The sequence below is a fragment of the Loxodonta africana genome, chromosome 27 (genome assembly GCF_030014295.1).
Source record: "Loxodonta africana isolate mLoxAfr1 chromosome 27, mLoxAfr1.hap2, whole genome shotgun sequence".
Classification (NCBI taxonomy): Eukaryota; Metazoa; Chordata; class Mammalia; order Proboscidea; family Elephantidae; genus Loxodonta; species Loxodonta africana.
The window spans coordinates 38025710-38036186 of record NC_087368.1 but is presented as its reverse complement, the minus strand read 5'-3'; the positions used below and the strand labels follow the sequence as shown (position 1 = coordinate 38036186).

The 10477-nt window shown below is 45.6% G+C and overlaps 1 non-coding gene across 1 annotated transcript; it reads left to right on the top strand.

Moving 5' to 3' along the window:
* The first annotated feature begins 9676 nt into the window (after nucleotides 1-9676).
* TRNAN-GUU (transfer RNA asparagine (anticodon GUU)) lies at nucleotides 9677-9750 on the top strand. Its single transcript has one exon. It is a non-coding gene; the product is annotated as a tRNA-Asn (tRNA).
* Nucleotides 9751-10477: the final 727 nt, after the last annotated feature.

Here is a 10477-nt window from a genome sequence, read left to right as displayed (position 1 = left end):
CATTTGTAGGCTGAGGCAGACCCAGGCTTGAATCTCAGCCCCGGCGTTTTTCAGCACAGACAGGGTGCTCCATCTGAGCCTTCCTGGAGCTCAGACACCGGTGTACCCTGGCCAGCAGGATGTTGCTTTTTTGTGGTGACTGGCAGGTAGTAAGGGAACCGGCTTCTGTGCAGAGTGTCTGGGCCCCATGATATAAACAGTGTGGACAAGGGGAAGCGGGAGGCATCTGGCCCCAGCCTCCCCCAAGACCTTTCTGACCTTCTGAGGAGCAAGACCTTCTCCCCAGACGCATGCGGAAGCCAGCATGGCTGTGGCTGTGGTTCAGAGCCTCCACTGGCAACAGAGACAGTTGCCCTGGAAAGCCAGGAGGAGACGTGGATGTCGGGCAGATGACTGATGTCTGCCGCACATGGAGGATATCGTCCAGGAACTTGGACTCATTCCCAACACTGTGAGCTGAGCCTGTGGACCCTGGAAAGGCATAAAGAGAGGCTGCCCCCACCCAGTGAAGACTGTGGGCCCAAGACAACAGAGGGTTGGTTGACATCCATGGGGCTTAATCCATACCCTGGGCCACCTGGGTCACAGTAGCCAAGTGATAGGTGGTTCATTTCTGAACTCGTCTCAGATTGAGTTTCCCCACACATAGAGCAGCAATGATACCAGCACATGGTTAAGCATGTGGGCTCAAATCCCAGTTCTACCACATACTGGCTACAAAACGAAGCAATTCACTTTATCACTCCGTGATTTGGTTTTCTCACCTGTAAAATAAACACAGCAATAGACCTAGTGCCAGAGTTTCTGCTATTTTGGGTCCTTCAAGAAGCAGATGCCAAGACAGGAAGGGTATAGACAGAGGTGCAAGAGATGTATTAGGGAAACCGTCCGTGAGGAAAAATGGGGATGGAGCAGGGGAGGCTGGGAGAGCCTTCAGACTGTGTGGTGGGTCTAACCCCTGTGATAGAGAGGTGGAAGGAAAGTTCTGGCAAGGCTATTGGGGTGTCATCAAGCCAAAGTCTCCGTCAGAGGAGTCCACATCACCCAGGAATGGGCCTGCCTTGGTGTCCCTACCACACTTGGTCACTGAAGGACAGGCAACTTCCAAGAGCAACAATCAATGACTCCCCACAGTCAGCAATCTGAGGGCACCTTCTCACAGCCACCCCAGGGCTGGTGTAAGAACTTAAGGATTTACTTCATTCTGGTAGAAGTACTTAGAAGAGAGCTGGACTTACCCTAAGCCTCCAAGACTGTTCTCTCCCAGCTTCCAGCCCTCTGGGACCAACCTCCTTTTCCCCACTCTCTTGTGCCCCTCCCTACTTCAAGGTCCCCCAATTGTCATTTTTCCCTTCTCCTCCTTTTCCTTTCTTTTTTAAAATTTGCTTTATTTTTTGTTGTTATTGCTGGTATATACACAAACTCAACAATTTCTACATGTACAGTTCAGTGAAATTGATTACATTCTTCAAGTTGTGCAACCATTCTCACCCTCCTTATCTGAGTTGTTCCTTCCCCATTAAGATAAGCTCACTGCCCCCTAATTTTCCTATCAAATCTTGAGTTGCTGTTGTCAATCTGATCCCATACACAAAATGGTTCTTAAAATAGCACAATGCTCAAGGCAGACATTTTTACTAGTTAAGCTATTGTTTGGTTTTTAAGGAAGACTTCAGCGGATGTTTCTGATTCAAGGTTTAAGACTTAAAGATCATCTCAGGGCAAGTTTCAGGGGTTCATCTAGCCTCCATGGGTCCAGAAAATCAGGATTCCATAAGAATTTAAAATTCTGTTCTGCATTTTCCCCATTTTGATCAGGATTCTTTTATAGACTCTTTGTTTTCAGTAATGGTAGTTGGGCACCATCCAGTTCTGGTCTCATGGCAAAGGAGGCAGTTGTTCATGGAGGTAATTAGCCACACATTCCATTTCCTCCTCCTACTCCTGACTCTCTTTCTTCCTCTCTTGCTCCAGGTAAATAGAGAGATCAATTGTTGCACGTGGCATAGCTGTTTGAAACCTTTTAAGACCCCAGGTACTATGCCACAAATTAGGAGGTAGAACAGAAGCACTAAACACAATATTAGGCCGATTAGCTGGGATGTCTCATGAAACCATGGCTCTAATCCTCCAAACCAAAAACAAATCCCATGAGGTGTTTAGTTGTACATAAGCAGCCTTAGTAGCCACTCTTTTTTTTTTCCCTTTTGTCATTGTTGTAAATATACCTATCAGACATTTGCCAATTCAACTTTTTACCGATGTACAACTTACTGACGTCAATTACATGAATCAGCTGTGCAACACTTGCCTTTTATCAGTGTGATTTCTCCACCACTGTGAACCAAAAATCAGTGCTCCATTGGCAATAACCACCCTCCTTCCCCTTCCCTCCAACCCCTGGTAGCCACTAACAGACTTTGGTCTCTGGATATTTGCCTATTATTGCCTTTTTATTTACGTGAGGTCATACAGTATTTGTCATTTTGTGACTGACTTACTTCACTCAGCATAGTGTCTTCAAGCTCCATCCATACTGTAGCAGGTATCGAGACTTCATTTCTCCTGCTGGCTGAGTGGTGTTCCACTGTATGTACGCAGCACATTTTGTTTATCCGTTCATCCACTGATGGACATTTAGGTTGCTTCCACCTTTTAGCTAATGTGAATAGTGCTGCAGTGAACACTGGTGTACATATGTCTATTCATGAAGCTGCTCTTTCCTTTCTCTTGTAAGTGTCTCCTCAAATCTGTCTTCCAGTCACAACTATCCCAGCCAGAAAGGCTGATAGGAAAGGGGAAAGGTGGCAGAGAAATGAGGTGTAGGAATGGGAAGCCCCAACTGTGATGAGAGAGGCCCAGGTCCACCCGCCCCCATGCATCTCCTGGGTGCGGTCCGAGCAAGCGGATCTTCAAGTCTTCAGGTGTATTGGGCCTGCACCTGCACCTCTAGGTGGGGTTAATCTCCACAGGCTGACCCCAGGAAGGTCAGCCTTCACCTGGGAGACCCTCAGCCAAAAGGGAAGGGGAACTAGGAGCCTTCAGTTGCCCTTATTCCTCCTTTCAGCAAAAAGAAGATACATTTTAATTCTCACTGCCTGCTTGTCCCCAGTGCAGTGGAATGACATCAATGTCTATTGTCAGGGGGAAGCTGAGGAAGCTGATACTTCTCCTTTAGGGTTTAAGTTGCAAAACCCTTCCTCAGTCCCCAGTGTTAGAAATTCTGTTTTTACTTTCACAGCTATATGCAAAATCCAAATAGCTAAAAAAAAGAGGTCACGAATTATCCTGAAATAAGTTGTGAAGGTGGCAGAAGGGGAAATCTAAAGGAAGCCATTACAATAGGGGCACCTCTATGTGTGACGGAGCAAGAGGGGAGCCAGGAAACTCTCTGAGCCCAAGCTGAATCTCTCCCTTGTGTTTCTAACCCAAGGAACTGGTCCAGGGTGCCAAGGGCCCTGGGTGGTACAACAGTTAAGGGCTTGGTTGCTAACCAAAAGGTTGGCAGTTCAAATCCACCCAGTGGCTCTGCTGGAGAAAAGACCTGGCGATCTGCTCCCGTAATGATTACAGCCAAGAAAACCCTCCAGGGCAGTTCTACTATGTTACACGGAGTTGCTGTAAGTCAAAATCAACTCGACAGCATCTAACAACACCAGTCTAAAGGCTGGGGGTTCAAACACACCCACCTCTGCTGGAGAAAAGACCTGTTTCAGTTCACAGTGGGACAGTCTGGGCAATCATGCATGCCCAAAAGGGTGACATTGTTCAGGGGAGTGTCAGCGCCCCAGTACCACCGGCTCTAAGAAAGGAACTACCACTTACCTATGCCTGCTGCGTAGAGGCTAAGGTTACCAAGCTAAGGTAACCTCAGCAAGGTTTTCTGCGGCCCGACACAGCCCCTCATCTGATCGGTACCCAAACAGAGGGTAGCCCAGAAAGTCTGAGCAATCAGTCACAGTGCCCTTCTAAGTTGGGGTCATCCATTGTGGTGGCTGTCATCTGCAAGAGACAAAGAGATTTTGGGGTATGACCCCAGGTTGACACACAGGGTGCGTGCTCTTCCCCGGGGATCATTCCCTGAGAGTGCCTATGTGACTAGGTCCAGAATGGACCAAAAGGTTGGTAGTTTGAATCCACCAGCCGCTCCTTGGAAACCCTATGGGGCAAGTTCTACTCTGTCCTATAGGGTCACTGTAAGTTGAAATCTACTTGACGGCAACAGGTTGGGCTTTGGTTTTGTTTGTTTGGTGGACTGCCAGAAGGACAAACAAAACTGTCTTGGAAGAAGTATAGCCAGAGTACTCCTTACTGCTCACCTACTTTGGACATGTTATCAGGAAGCACCAGTCCCTGGAGAAGGACATCATGCTTGGTAAAGTAGAGAGTCAACGAAAAAGAGGAGGACTCTCAACAAGATGGACTGACACAGGGGCTACAACAACGGGCTCGAGCACAGCAACGATTGTGAGGATGGCGCAGGACCGGGCAGTGTTTTGTTCTGTATCTGTAGGGTCTCTGTGAGTCAGGACCAACTCAATGGCACTTAACAACAACATAGCTGAAAAGAACTGCAGGCTCAGGCTCCATGTAAGGAGTCTCCACAGAAACCCAAAGACAACAGGGGAAACAAAAACAAGGACACGAGAAGATATTTTCACCTCTGACACCGACAGCTACATCAGAGTAAACAGAGCCTAACTCCCAGCCAGATGGACGTGAAACCTCACAGCAAACGACTATTTACTGCAGTTTCTTTTAACCTGTACATCGTGTTCTGCTTTCAGTAAGTAACCATGTCTAAGCCAATCAGCTTATGTCATTTCCCTGGCTATGGATAGGTTCAAGGATGATCCAACCAATGTGAAGATCAGGTCTTTTGTTTGGAATTTCGGGACATATGTGTACTCTCTCATTCCAGGCAGTGTGGGTGAGTCTATGAAGCCTGAAGCTGCAGCAGCCGTTTTGTCACCATGAGTGAAGGCAGCTTGAGGATTTTAGACACGGTGAGAAAAGAAAAGCAGAGGAAACTTCAGAGAAATAGAAGTAGAGCTCTGATCTGACCGTATCTGAAGCCAGCCTATCTCTGGTCTTTACAGGTTAGGGTGATGTAAGTCAGATTTTCTGTTACTTGCTTCCGAGAGAATCCTACCTAATACGAATAAGGGAGTTCATTTTGCAATTGATTTTGAGGCACCTGTGGGATGTATGTCTAAAGGGGCCCTAGTGGTGCAGTGGTTAAGCACTCAGCTGCTAACTGAAAGGTAGGTCATTCAAACCCACCGGCTGCTCCACGAGAGGAAGGTGTGGCAGTGTGTTTCTGTAAACATTTACCACCCTGGAAACCCTGTGGGCCAGTTGTATTCTGTCCTTACAAGGTCACTACGAGTTGGAATCAGCTCGATAGCCATGGTTTTGTTTTTTGGTTTTTTTTTAATTTGGTGGGATGTCTAAATAATGTTGCCAATTGTCCATTTTTCTAAGTCACTGAGTCAATGTTTTTCTTATCAATATGTATGCTTTTTATATATTGACTAGGTCGCTATGAGTCAGAATTGACTTGATGGCAATGGGTTTTTTTTTTTTTTTTGATCCTAAGACTGTTAACCATGAGTGTGACAAATATTTTTGTCCAATGTCCTCTTTTCTCTTTTGTTTGCTTTATGATGGATGTTGCCATTCAAATGCTTTTAATTTGCAGTTAGATAAGACTACTAGCCACTACCTTTGTGAATTATGTTAGAAAGTCCCAAAGGACTTTAATACACTCTACACTGTTCAGACCTTGGATGAGCTCCAGTGGAGAACCCATAATATTGCATATCTCTGACCACAGAGATTGGTCATAGGTAAGCATGCATTCCAAAATGGCCCAGTGACAGTCAATCCCAGAGCATTTGTGAGAACTGTTGGGAAGTGAGTGCTCTGTGTCTCGTCTCTCTTTTTTTCTCCCTCTACTGAAATTCCTTAGTCAGTGGGATGGAAATCTAGACATGCCACCATTACAGAAAAATCTAGAGAACGAAGTCAACACAGAGGAGAGCAGAACTAAAAGATGATGAAAGAGACTGAGTCCTGAGTCCTGCCAAAGGAGCTGGATCCTGCCACACCAAAACGTTTGGCCTTTTCATTAAGTAAAACAGTAAATTCCCTCTTTTGTTCATTTCAGCCAAGTTGATTTGAGTATACATCACTTGCAAACTAAAGCATTGGGCAATGTAGGGTGTGAAACATAATCTCACACAGCTAAGCATATCTTTTAGAGACCGGGACTTTCCCAACCAACTCTTCCTCAAAGTGCCTTTGTCCAAGTTGCACATACACCCCACCTGGACAGGCTTTGTCTGCTTGGGGCCCTCTCATTGTCCAATTCTGTTTGGCTGAGAGTCCCCAGATGACTGCACTACAGAGGACAGGACAGACGGATGCAGAAGAGAAAAGAGACCCATTTCTCCTACTCACTCCTTGGTCTTACTTCAATCTCTAACTCAATATGGTAGCTCTCCAGCCACATATGACTGCCTTCAGACCCTTGCTTTTCCTATGACCTGACGAAAATTCCTTAATCTCTCTCTCTCTCTCATCCAGCATTCTGAAAAGAAAATGCGCAATGGAGCCAACAACACCTACCTCTGAGGGAATGCTGTGAGAATTGAATGAGATAAATTGTTGCGTCAGAGCATGCTTTCGCTTGGGACCAAACATAGCAAATTTGTGAATTCCGTTCACCCCAGCAAGCTCAGTAGCTGTCCTAGAGTTTTCTCTGAAGTTTAGCTTAATAATTATTCACTAATTTACAGCAACCATAGTATGTACAGTACCTTACAGTTTACAGAGTCCTTATTGGTGTTAGTTTGTAGAAGTCTGGAAGCCTGGGGGGTGGCAGCAAGGATGACTAGCCTAATTTTACAGATGAAAAACATGATGTTTAGTTAGAGGCAAACCCATAAGTAACTTAGTAGAGTCTCCCATAGCACCTTCCCTGGCAGAGGTGGGTACGATGTACAAGGTGGTGCAGAGTTCCCCTTGTTCTTGTTTTGCTCGCTGTGGTTCTAGTAAAGAACGTCGGATGCTTGGTGTACATCCAACTCCCTTTATTCTCTTTGTCTCTTGGGCCTTTTAATAATTACCCCATGTGATGGTTGTGTGTGGCATTTTATCTGTCAACTTGGCCAGGCTATGGTGCCCAGTGGTTTGGTCAAAAACTAGTCTAGATGTTTCTGTGAAGGTATTTGGTAGATACGATCATAATTCACAATTAGTTGAATTTAAGTAAAGGACATTACCCTAAATCATATGGGTGGGCTTCATTCAATGAGTTGAAGGCCTTAGAAGGAAAAACTGATGAAGGTTTCCCAGAGAAGAGAAAATTCTTCCTCGAGACAGTAACGTAGAAATGTTGCCCAAGTTCCCAGCCTGCCGCCCTACCTACAGATTTTGGGTTTGCCGGCCCATAAAACAACTTGAGAGCCCTGGTTGCATAGCGATTAAGAGCTATGGCTGCTAATCAAAATGTTGGCAGTTCAAATCCACCAGCTGCTACTTGGAAACCCTATGGGACAGTTCTGCTCTGGCCTATATGGTTTTTATAAGTCAGAATCAACCAAGCCCTTAAAAATAAACCTCTCGCTTATATATCCTACTGGTCCTATTTCTCTTGAGAACCCTGACTGATACACCCCATATCTCATGCCACGTCCTTGCTTAATTTTCATTTTCCTGCTGGTGGTAGAGTAACCTCTCTGTGGCTCCAAGTGTCTTGACCTGGGCCAGGTGATCCCCAAAGCCCAGAAGCTTAAACTCCATCCCACCCAGAGATTCCTTAGGTGACCTGCCATTCACTAAAGCAGGGATTGCAGGCTCAGACACTGAGCAGGGTCAGGGAAGTAACACAGAGGAGTGAGGAGGCGGCTGGGGTCTTCGGTGAGCTGGAGCAGGCATGTCCCATCACAAGATGGCTGCTGCCACTCAGCTCCAGGAAACCGGGGCTTTGAGGAGCTCAGGTCCTATGTTTTCAAATCTTTTAATATCTGGAAATAGGGATTTGCAAGGTGAAATCTCCTGATTTTTCAATGTTGGCAATCAACTCAAATTGTTTTTTTACAACAATTGGTGATGTTCCTTGGCTTGTAGGTGCATCACTCTATCTCTCCCTCATCATCACATGGTGTTCACCTGCATCTGCACGTGACTTTCCCCGTGTGTGTGTACGCATGTGTGTCTGTCTGTCTGTCTTGTCTTCCTACAAGGACACCAGTCATGGGATTTAGGACCCACCCTAATCTGGTCTGACCCCATCTTAACTTGATTACATACACCTGCAAAAACCCTATTACCAACTAAGTTCACAATCACAGGTACCAGGGGTTCAGACTTCAACATGTCCCTTCTGGGGACACAATTCAAGCCATTACACCCCCGACCTTGGAGATCTCTGAGATGAGACAGTGGGTAGTGATGTGAAGTACGGGAAGGGTGGCCTGAGGGGCCTTGTGCTTCGGTGTGCTACTTGTCAGGGTCTCTCTGCACCCTCCGACATTTCCACCAGCCTCTCCATGGCGGAAAGTGCTTACACATTTCCTGCAGAAAGGAGTTAAACTCACTCAGGATTTAATCCCAGGCTATGCCTGGCCAGCTCCAAGAGAAGAGGTAGAGTGAAAAATCTTTTTCTGGTTGAAGTAGTCAGATGACAAAATGGTGACACCTTGACTGGGCACAGCTCTCTGCGTGAATGTGGACACGTGGAATCGGTGATAAGAAGTGCAAGAAGCTAGTTACAGAGGTGCCTCAGGTGAGCACACGGGGTGGCTGGGGCAGGGCTGGAAGGAGACTTACTTCTAGCCTAGACTCTTTTGTACTCTTTCAATTTTTTACTGTGAATATTTGTTGCCGTTTCAACAAAGCAATAATTAAATCAATTTATTTGAAATGTTTTTTCTCTTAATTTCTTAGGACCATAAAACTCTGTTTTCTGCCCCCCCCCCAAAAAAAAGGTTTCTTCCGGATTTAATATTATTGGGATTATTTATTAGTATGTGTTGGATCAAAATAACATTTTTTTAAATAAATAGTAAACATAAAAAATAATTTTTTTTGGAAATACATCTCAGTGAGTTGGAAGGTACATTTTTTCTTAATCTGCTCATCTATCCACGGGCAAATGGAGTTCACTGCGAGACTAAGACTGAGCTCAGCATCCATTCTATTCCTATTTTTTTAATTGTCCACATGAATAGAGATGAGAATGGAAGTGTTGTTTGTTTTTTGTTCAATAGCAACAATGCTCAATATTTTGAACCTTTCCAGGTAAAATGCCAAAAGTCACATGGTTACCTGTCATTATCAAAGTGTGTTTTAATGACCTCCCAGCTGCTGACTCCATTATCGCCTCCTTCCTCGGTTTTGCTGAAAGCACAAAAACACCTCCTGGGTGATTCTCCTCCAGCCTGGAAAGAACTATTCAAGGTCTCCTCACACTCTTCCTCAACCCTCAAAGATGGTTATGAGTTTTCCATAAATAGCCCCTAACCTTCTACTTTCCTCCCAGGATCTTTGATCATTTTAGCTATATCTCACCATCTCCAAAGCCTGCCCCACTTTCTTCGCCAACTAACACATTTCTAATGGCAGGCACATTGATTCCATCACAATTTGGTGTCTGCTATGACCCCCAGGTGTCTCTGTGGCGTAATCGGTTAGCGCATTCGGCTGTTAACTGAAAGGTTGGTGGTTCAAGCCCACCCAGGGATGGTATGCTTTACTTTGGAAACCATGGTGTCGTAGTGGTTAAAAGCAACAGCTGCTAACCAAAAGGTCGGCAGTTTGAATCCACCAGCTGCTCCTTGGAAACTCTATGGGGCAGTTCTTCTCTGTCCTATAGGGTTGCTGAGTTGGAATCAACTCAATGGCAGCGGTTCGTTCGTTTGTTTGTCTTTAATGACCCCCAGCTCTTTCTTCTTGTCAGTTCTTAGTTTCCTTTCTGCAGTGAGTAATGATTTTAATGCCCCAAGTCCGCTTCCCTGCAGTTGTCTATCAAGAAAATTCTTAACTGCCAAGCTCCTCTAATGTATCAGTCACAGTCAATGCTTTTTGACTACGCTGTGACACCTTACCCAGGAAGGTACACCTATAACCGTCACTTGAGCAGCAGCTCAAGTCTGTTCCAGCTAGGAGTCTGCATCCAGAAGAAGGCTGCCTTGCACAGCTAGCATACTAAGGCAGAAGGGAGGGGCAGGCAGCAACTCTTGTGTCTCTCCCACCATGGGGTGTATTCTTCTCACCTCTCAGCTGAAGGAGACAGACACCCACTAGCTGCTGGCAGGAAATAGAACCACTCCCTCAGCCCTTTTTCAAAGAAATGCAAGCCCTGATGCTTCACAACAGAGGGTGATTTTGTGTAGCATCGAATTTCCTCTCAGCTCCCTCTAAGGGTCAACCAGTCTTCCATTTACTTTATTCATTTTCTCCAGCACAAGTT